Below are 11,017 nucleotides of genomic sequence, written 5' to 3'. Positions count from 1 at the left end.
ATCACAACGACACCCTATGCAAGTGTACACTAAACTTTAAAGTGTTATCACAACGACACCCTTTGCAAGTGTACATTAAAATTTAAAGTGTCATCACAACGACACCCTATGCAAGTGTACATTAAAATTTACAGTGTTTTCACAAAGACACCCTATGCAAATGTAAACTAAACTTCAAAGTGTCATTACAACGACACCTTATGCAAGTGTACACTAAACTTTAATGACACTACATTTTTAACTAGCAAAATAAGGATTACTCCGTTATATAAATTTTGAAATGTACCGCTTTATATATCACTCTGTAAATAATGGGTTTCTTTAATTCTGCCTATAGTCCCCTTTTTAATGCAACATATTCTAAACAAAAAAAGTTGCTAAAATTCCTTAAAATCTAATGAATAAAAAGGTTTTTATTATGGTCAACAGCTATCTTATTGTCTCAAATAGGTCAACAATATCAGTACGAGAAGTGAGTAAAGGATTTAAAACCCGGGCAAAAACTAGCATTAGCCTTGACCCCCAACTCTGTATTCAAATTAGGCAGCTTGTGTCACGTGATTAATGTTTTGCATTGTAACTCAGAGAAAAATTCTCCAAACATGGGTGAGATAAAATCCTTCAAACAGGGTGAGATAAAGTGCAAAACTATTTTTCTTCACATTTCTTCGTGCTGTTTAACGAGGGGAGGAAGGCCAGCCACAACAATTTCTAGTCCGAGCCACATTCTCCTCATTTTCTCGTCCGAGCCACCTCTAAATCCTCGTCCTTCCAATATTATTTTTAAGAGTGTCTAGTCCTCCAAGATAAAACAATTTTTTAAGAATCGGGCCACGTTAGGGCATTAATGAAATATTGAAGTTTAGTAAATCGAAAAAAAAATAGTTTTAATTGAAATAAGTTTTTGAGTACTATGTCCTAAAAAATGTTCACCTTTTTTACCCGTATTTTCAGATATTCCTGGTGTAGAATGCCGCAAATAATTCCAAGATTATAGAACTTTTTTCTTAATTATTGTGAAAACCATAGATTTTTTCTGAGTGGTTCCATAGGGACAATGATAGGCATAGTTATGCTAAATATTTTGCTATTTATTTCATATCGCAAAGGTTGGCCATTAAAATAGAGACAGAAGAGTTTTAAGTTTTACCTAAATAAAGTTTGACATCATTCTCATGTCTCTAAAGATTCAAACATGATTTAATCATTGCAATACTTTAGTCTATCCATATTTTATGCCCTAACGTGGCCAGATTTGTTAAAAATAGTTTTATCTTCAAGAATTAGTAACTTTTTAACACATAATAAACGAAGGACGAGGGTGGTTAGGACGAGAAAATGAGGAGAATGTGGCTCGGACGAGAAGTTGTTGTGGCTAGCCTTCCTCCCCTCGTTTGACTGTCCAAATTTTTACTCATTTTAAATCAAATTTAGTTGAAAAGAAAAATCAGAAATAATTTAGCAAAGTTGCCTAATTAGGTTTTTCAGCATCAATGCACCTTTGCTTTTATTTTTAAACTTTTGTAAAAAGTTAACTTCTGTCTGTCTGAGAAAAAAGAATGGCATGACTAATGACTAACAAAGAATAATAAAAAGGTGGCATTATTCGTAATTAAAACCTTTTTACTCTCAGGGCGAACTGTAGAAGAAATAATTCAACTAACTAATAAATAAGCTGTTGCTGAAATAAATACAATATGTGTTCTTTATTTTTTAATGCATGTGCTGGTTTTTACATATAAAGAATTTAAATTCGAATATGAAAATACCGATATTAGAAAAAATACTCAGACCTGGCATTCAAACTATAATTTATAGATATTTCCACCAAATATTGTTATTATGTTTGAAGTGAGCGAGTGAAATATTTTCAAAAAAAAATATTGATAAAAAAATGAATTGAGTTTTGCCACAACATTTCTAAGTAATCTAAAATTACACAAATCAGCTTGAGGGGTGGATGCAAAATACACAGAGTAGGGTAATGTTTCCGTATTGTTCTCCGTATTAGCAGTTTTTTGTAAGAAACACGATCAGATGATTCTTTCTAGCAAACAAACTGTCACTTTTGACCCCATTTTTCACAATAATAAGCATTGATGCATCGTAATTATAGTTTTTACAGGAATTACCACCGAGGATGAGTAGGCGAAATGAAGATGCCCCCCCCCCCTAGTTGCGTCACTAAAACATGAAAATTGACAAATCCGAAATCATTTCAAATTAAAAGAAATATTGACACCATTTTTTTTAGTTATCACTTACAAAAATATCTTTAAATTGACTAAATAGTCGTCTTTAAATTGCCCAAATTTATAAATTTTCAAGTCGTCATTAAGACTCGTTCTTTGTTTTTTCTTACGTTGAGCATAATAAATCACAAGACGACATTTAAATGTATCTCGGTTTTACATCTGTCTCCGTCTTATCGTCGTTTTATTTGATGGTTTATATTTTGATTGTTCTTGGATATTCTAATTCTGAAAACAAAAATTGTTTTTTTTTGTCAAAGGCTTTTTAAAAGTCAAAACACATGATAAGCATTGATACCTTTAATGGAAAAATGATAGAGAGACTTTTTTCCTTTTTTAAATTTTAATTTTTTATTTATAGTTTGCATATCTTTGATTTTGTCTCCTGAAACGAAAGTTCTGTTAAAGTGGGTCGTCAAATAAAAAAGTTTTTTAGGACATTTTAAAGAAAGTTTTTATATATTAAATGTTCTGTCTACACAATATAAAAGTCGTCTTGATATTCCACGTGGGTTAAAAAGGTCCCACTACTGGTAAATTGGCCGTGGCGGGAAGAGCAATAGCTAAATTATACAGAATAGTTTACTATTTGTAATAAATATAGTGTAACCCTATATCTGTAAACCTGAACTATGTTGTTCATTATTAATAACCTAACTAAGCTTTTTATTAATTATCGACGTTTGTAAATAACTACGTAAAATTTGTTTCATGATTATCTTAAATACAATGTAAATAACTACGTAAAACTTGTAATTATGGTCATTAACTTAACCTGTATCATAGAATTTAGTCCGCTTTTTATTACGGTGTCAGAGTAATCACTTTCTTAAAAGATAGATGCAGATTTGGAATTACATTGAGTTGTGTTTTGTAAGACAGATACCTGAGAATACAGACTGAGTCGTATCCGAATTGATATTGACGATGGTATTCGTAATGAACCTTGAGTTCCAGATTGAGTTGAACCTGGATTGGTAATAGTCTAAAAGTATTTATTGTAGTAGGGCATTTACTACATATTTTCTTCTAGGATAATAAATTTGCTTGTTTGATAAAAGCAAAAGTCTACAGAATAAAGTTTTAAAATGTTGGAACTAGCTCATATTGTTGTAAACCAGGGGGGCTGGATCTTATCTACCTCTCCGTGTGTATTGGCCTGAGTGTACACTTGGGATTGTTTACTGATAATGGATATTCAGAGATTATGATCTATTCATACAGTAGATATATCAAATGTGCAGTACGCTTTCGGAGTTCAAGTGTGTGGGGAGGTTTTGTATCTTAAATGTCACTCCGTTTTCTCAGAACAGTTTATTAACGATGAAATATTGCTCTGTAAAAGACTGTAAATGTACGTCTTCTTGTGAAAATGGAATCCTGCACATGATAAAAGGAGTATAAGTAGATTTTAATAGTTACATGGAAAACAAATTCTCCATTTAAATATTTTCAGAAATCATCCCCGAGTACTGTAATATACAGATTGACCTTTGGAAGTGAAGTACATGGCCTGTACAATTAGTAACGGATTAGCGTACATCATCACTCTATATACACTATAACCTCGTTGTTGTAAACCCTTTTAGAATTCTAGAAACATAAAAAGTTTCTATAAAACGAATATGGCTATTGCCTATCCCTAATTGAGGGAAACCCGTCTGATTAAATAATACTATATCTTCTATACGAATAATACAATATTGATGGAAGGATCGGAAGATAATCTACAGACGTTGCTTTGTTGTAAAATATAGAAAAAACATTCTATTAGTTTCTGATAAAGAATTTCTTTCTAAAAATTTAATTTTTTGGTTTCAGAAGGAAAGGAGAGAAATAAGTGTTAAAATTTAATAAAAAGAAAGGATTTTGTTCATTATTATAAATCAAATTCTATGGTATAACTTTAATAAAAACTTTTGTCATAAAATTAAAAAATGTTTCATGCTCCCACTAAAATTAACTTTATTAGCCCTTTAGCTCTGTACTTTAACCACCCCCCCCCCCTCTCCATTTTACATGTCGTAAATATATATTTTTTAAATACCCTGTCTTCAGAGGAAAGTATAGTAATTGTAAGTTTTTAAATCAATAGAATTAACTAAAAGTACCTTTATACAATATACAATATCCAATGTTTTCAATGAAATGTATTAAATGTAGTTTTATAAAGTTCCCTGTTCTCAATGGAATGTATTAAATGTAGTTTTATAAAGTTCTCTGTTCTCAATGGAATGTATTAAATGTAGTTTTATAAAGTTCTCTGTTCTCAATGGAATGTATTAAATGTAGTTTTGTAAAGTTCTCTGTTCTCAATGGAATGTATTAAATGTAGTTTTATAAGGTTCTCTGTTCTCAATGAAATGTATTAAATGTAGTTTTATAAAGTTCTCTGTTCTCAATGGAATTTCCCTGCAATAAACACCTACTCCATAACAATTTCTCAAGACTTATCTCTCCAAGTACAGTCCGTCTGATATCAAACTCAACCAGGACTGAATCCCAGGCTCTAACTGCCACACAGGAACACAAGCCTAACTATCAGGGTCAATACGGATATTAGCAATCAATCGATCAATGTCTCAACCATGACACGATCCACATGGCTAAAATCCCGTGACTAATCAACACCACTACTACACAGGGCGCAATCTCGTTAGCTATCGATGTCAAAACAGACACTAGCAATCAATTGATCAATGTCTCAACCAGGACACGATCCATATGGCTACAATCCCATGACTAATCAACGCCACTACACAGGGCGTAATCTCAAACGCTATCGATGTCAATACAGACAATAGCACATAATACCAATACTCAAGGCACAACCTCCGCTCATATGTTTTAACGAGAACTTACATTACTTCTAAAGCAGAGTCTCAATCAACTGAGGTTTATTTCGTATAGTTCATATTAAAAATGGATTATTAACAGCGTAATTACAAGTTATGCGCTGTTATATCTAAAACGTAGTCAACAATCACAATATAGGTGTGACAGAGTTATATATATCTTACATGGAATTGGTTAATTGCAATACAAAATTTGCGTAATTACAAAATGAACAAGATACGACGTAAATTACAATAGGCCTCAATTTTTGCAACATCCCCACCTCTAGCATCCCCTCTATCCTCCCTATCCCCCCTGGTCCTTATTCTATCCAGGAATTACTTCAAGGAAATTTAATTTAATGTAGCAGCAGTTAACAAAGATATTTATCTAGACAACATATTTATACACTTGGATCCATAGAATTTAAAATAATAGAGTAGTAATATATTTATACACTTGGATTTATAGATTTAAAAATAATAGAGTAGTAATATATTAATACACTTGGATCCTGAGGATTAAATTTAATAGAGTAGTAATATAGTTATACATTTGGTTCCAGAAAAGAGGATTAAATATAATAGAGTAGGAATATATTTATACACTTGGATCCATAGAATTAAATACAATAGAGTTAGAAATATATTTATACACTTGGCTCCGGCTCCATAGAATTTAATATAATAATGTAGTAATATATTTATACACTCGGATCCATAGAATTAAATATAATAATGTAGTTATATATATTTTACATTTGGCTCCATAAAATTACCATACAATTTAAATTACCATATTCGAAAAGCCTTTGTAAATGCACACATAAAAATGTGCTGCAATCTAATTTGGCAAGTTTCTCCTTTGCATTAATATAAAATCTTATTACAAGATATCCCAATGGTCAAATTTGAAGATTTTCCTGTTATTAACAGCATTGTGTGAACTGAAGTTGTCTTTCTAGAATACTGAACTTATTTAAAAATTAAATGATGCAATAAAATATATTTTCTTTAAATTTTGCAGTTTTTAGGTAGAAAAATAAAATTGCAATTTCCTCTCTTATTTGAAGTAATTCAATGCTACTTTGCCCTTGTAATATTATCCTTATAGAAAAATATTTACTCACCCTCGGTTTTGAACATTCAAGGTTTTTTTAACTTTCAGAGCCTCCGGACAAATCCAAGATGCTACTCCCATTTTAACATATAAGCTTGCTTATACGGTACTAGCTTTAGAAACCAGCTTTGCCTGAGCCCGAGAGTTAAACAGCTATCTGATATATAAATCTTTAGCTACAGAATTAATTGAAATAAGTGTACATTCCCTTTAATTCATTTATTATTTAAAACTGTTTTATTAGTTTTTAAATCTGAATTTAGGATAAAGTTAAACAAATGTTGATCTGAAACCTAGATAAGATATTTTCTAATTTCCCTGCATCCTAATAACTATCCCTTCATCAGGGGCTTGGGACCATTGAGTAGTGAATACACAATAATTGGGTTATATCCCCTCTTCAATACTCATTTACATTAGATTACTGATAATAATTGCATCATCTTCTGCTAAATTGAACAGGAGAAGAAGGAGAGGAGAGTGGGTTGGAGGAAGGTTGCACTAAAGCGGACTTTCTGAAAGTAAAAAATCTGACGGTTTAAATTAAAAATTTTTTTGAACAAACATTGGTTTTTTATTTAACGAATACTTTTATTGAACGCAAAATTTAATTAATGAACGATCTGTCAATGAACGAAAAATTTAACTGAACAAACGATTTTACTGAACGATCTTTCAGTGAGAAAAAGAACGAAATAGATGGAAAATGAACGAAAATTTTGAGAACAAAATAAATATTTTTTTTGAACGATTTAGAAAAAACGAAATTATCGGGTCGTTAAGGAACGATGAAAGAACAAAATGAAAAAAATCCGAACGCGCCCATCTTTAATAATACTGCACAGGATCTAGGTTGAGGAGAGTAAATATATCTATATCTATGTAAATACTGGAAACCTGAACAATATTTGTATTTTCTTCTTGATTAAACACCTGATTCAAGTTTATACTCATTTTATTCATACATCAATAAAATAGAATGGATGCAAATAGAATTGATGCAAAAGCTTGGGGTTCAATGTATTTTAATTAGAAAAATTTTAATTTGTTCCTGACATTGACACTATATAATCCCCCCCTTTCCGCAAATCTCTAAGCAACCTCGCGTGATTACACTGTTCCAGATCAGGTCTGGTTAAGTTCTAAGTTCTTCCAAAATCCAAATTAGGGTGATATGTCATTTTTTCCCCGATGCTGTGCGCCGCGCATAAAAACATAAAAATGACTTAATATCAACTTGATAAAAAAAATCCAGACAATATCTTTTTTCGGTGCATTTATGCGTTTTCAACATAGATAAAGATAGATTGCGCATAAGACGACATTTTTCATCTTGAAAGATATAAATGTACAAAGATGTTTAAAAGATATTCCTATTAGATTAACTAGGTCGGTTTTGAACATTGGCTGTTCTTATGTCATTGAGTACTTGTGGTGTACATGAGTTCTGTAGAGAGAAATTTAAGTTAGTTTAGTCCTTCTCATCTCCTTCTTCAGTTCTCGTCAATATGATATTATTGCTCAGTGAAATATTGTTGTTTAAATAGTTCCATTCCCGGAGTTATTCATGAAATCCATTAAAACATAAAACCATCCCGCTTATCATTGAAGTACACTTTGACCCCTAGAAGTTTGAGTTCGCGGATTGTACAATTCTTGGTGATTTTGCGTACATAAACTATCTATGTTTATTTATTTATCTATGGTTTTCAAGTACAAAGATTCAACTCTCTCAAAAAGGTTTCTTTCAATTTGTCAAAATCGTGTTTTTGTGCGCCGCGCATAAAAACATCAAAATGACACTTGATAAAAAAAATCCGAACCAAATCTTTTTTCTGTGCATCTAAGCGTTTTCAAGTGCAAATATTCAACTCTCTCAAAAAGTTTTCTTGCTATATAGTTTAATACTCAACAACACTCAGAGCCCGGATCGTTTCATCTGCCCTTTTTATTAACATATGACGTCTCTGACCGTGTCCGTCCTAGGCTAAGTACGGTGCAACACGATCCTTGTCGGCGAAAAAAATGGAAAGCTAGTAAAATTGATTATGTGCATGAATCAGGGGGGATGACCTGTGTGCTCTGTTAGCTGTACTGTACACTTACAACTGTTAACTAATATTGATATACTGTAGGTTAGGCCATAATCAACTTATAATTAACAAACATGCAGTACGCTCTCGGTATAGTTCATGGCCTATACAATTAGTAAAAGATTAGCGTACAAAATCACTCTATACACTATAACCTCGTTGGCATGACTCCTATACCCAGGCAGAAATATGGCAGGCATTCACTGTACGGAGACATACAACCTATACGTCTTAAACACACCCAGTAGTTTGGGACGATCTGGGCTTTTATGTTTCCCACTGGACTTCTAGCAGTCTTTGGGCCCTGTATTAATTCATGTTTTTGTAATTTTTTATGAATTCTGTTTTACTTTTTGTGTAATACATATCTTAAATAGATTTTTATTATTCTGTTTAAATGTTTAAAATATGTATTTAACTAAACAATATGAAATTAGTTTGAATTTTATGGTCTCCTAGGAGAGAAAGAAAAATAAAATGTACTATTTATCAAATTTAGATAATTTATAAAAAGATATACAATGTATACTCTACCTTCTACTATGGAGGATGTAAAAATAGCACTGTGAGCTGTTGTCAACCACATTCTGGGTACACTAGACGGGATGGTACAATTAAAAACTACACTACGCAATCCTTGTACTGGTTTGGATCATGCAACATTAAAACTTGTGTGGATTAGATTTGAGTTTAAAAAAAATAACAGTATTGTAAAAAACATACTTGTATAGTCGTATTATATCAACGTTTTGTTGATATAATCTAAGAAAAATATAGAAAGAGCTTAGTACATGCTGGAATCAAAAACAATAAGGTTTTGCATGCCAGCATCACAAAATTTTTTAGATGAAATAATTAAAAAAATATAAAGGTTCCACCAACGAGGTTATAGCGTATAGAGTGATGATGTACGCTAATCCTTTACTAATTTTATAGGCCATAAACTATACCGAGAGCGTTCTGCATATTTGCTTATTATAAGTTGATTCTGGCCTAACCTATAGTATATCAATATTAGTAAACAGTTGTATGTGTACAGAGTTGAAAACTTTTGAATGGGATATCCTTAATCCCGATCAGTTAATTAATCTGGAGATTAATAACAAGAGGAGAACAAGCATTATTTAATCTCGAGATAAAGAAAAAGAGTGGATCAAGTGGATATCCAGAAATCAAAAGTTCCCAGCTCTGTAGAGCTAACTGTGCACACAGGTAGATAACTATCATTCCCCCTGGGTTCCACCGAAATTTCGGTTTATGATTTACTTGCGGAACTGATTCAGAACTTTCCAGAATATACGAAAATTTCCAGAACGTTTTCTGGAAAATCATTCTAGAAACAACTAAACGTTTTCTCAGTATTCTATTTTTGTTCTTTTCTAGAATTAAGATAAGCATACTCCTTTATAAACAGTAAACACTTCTTATCCCCCCCCCTCTGCATGCATATTTAGAACGCTCCCATTTTACTTCCTCCAAAGAGAAAGAGATACGCACCAGGTGCAAATTTTGAAATAAATTAATAGACTTTGAGAAAATTAAGATAAAATGCGCGGTATACAAAAGAAAATAATACCTATTTAAACATAAATTAGGAAGAAAAGGGGCTTTATTTCAATTAAAAACTAGTAGTTATTTATTTATATACAGACATAACCAGAAAACTCCGAAATAGGAAGACGACTTTATAGCAATACGTTTCTTGTATTTGATGTTGTTATAAAGCAAATAGTTTTACTAGACACTTATTAAATCACAGATCAAGTGAAATAGGTTTGTTTACACTGAATAATTTCTGTTTCCCGTGCTCATTGGACTATCTATAAACGTCATAATTTAAGTTTCATATCGTCGTCTTCCTATTCCAGATTTTCCGGTTATCACTGTAAAAATAATATATATGTATATATATTATTTATATGCAAAGTAGTAATTTACGGTTGTCTGTACGTCCGTTCAAACAATCACAAACCTCCCTCCCTCCCCTTGACCGATTGCCTCAAATTTAGATTGAGGAACTCATTAGAACCACGGCTTGGTAATGAAAATGGTTTGAAAATTTTAACCTAAGCGGGTTGATTTCAAAAAGGAAATTTTACTATCCATGCGAAGCTGGGTTCCCGAGTTAGTGATTTATTTTTTATGGGCCCGCCATTGCAAACCCAAGAGTAGCCTGATTACTATAACAAAAGAGTTGAGTATGTTTATAACACTTTGAGTTTGAGAAAGATTGGCCATTTGACTTGGATTGAGTGGAAAGCCTAGAGGTTCTTAAAAAATAAAACTTTTTTAGTCTAGAACATATTGGTATTCCGATAGCTAAAATGCCATCTTTGCATTTAGGGTCATTTGAAATAACTCACAGCCACAATTTTTTTTTATTTTTAAGTAAATGTTTTAACCCTTAACAGGCGGGGGGGGGGGACCTGTAGTTTTTTTGTCCCAGCACTCTCATTTTTGACACCATCACCGTGAAATTTTGTGGCTTTTAATGAATAGTAATCTAAAGGATTTGTTTGTTAAATTTTTTTTTTAGATTTATAGGGTAGAGTATAGGGCGGAAAAAAAGTCCGGTCTGTAAAAAATAATCTAAAATAGCCCATAACTTTTTTGTGACTAAAGCTACAGATCCAAAAACTATATTTTTTAAAATGAAAAATGCTTGTAGAAACATGTATCACACGCCCCCCCCAGGCTATACATATATTCAGACCCCCC

Source organism: Eurytemora carolleeae, unplaced genomic scaffold (genome assembly GCF_000591075.1).
Source record: "Eurytemora carolleeae unplaced genomic scaffold, Eaff_2.0 scaffold904, whole genome shotgun sequence".
NCBI lineage: Eukaryota > Metazoa > Arthropoda > Copepoda > Calanoida > Temoridae > Eurytemora > Eurytemora carolleeae.
Note: the sequence above shows the minus strand (reverse complement) of the source record.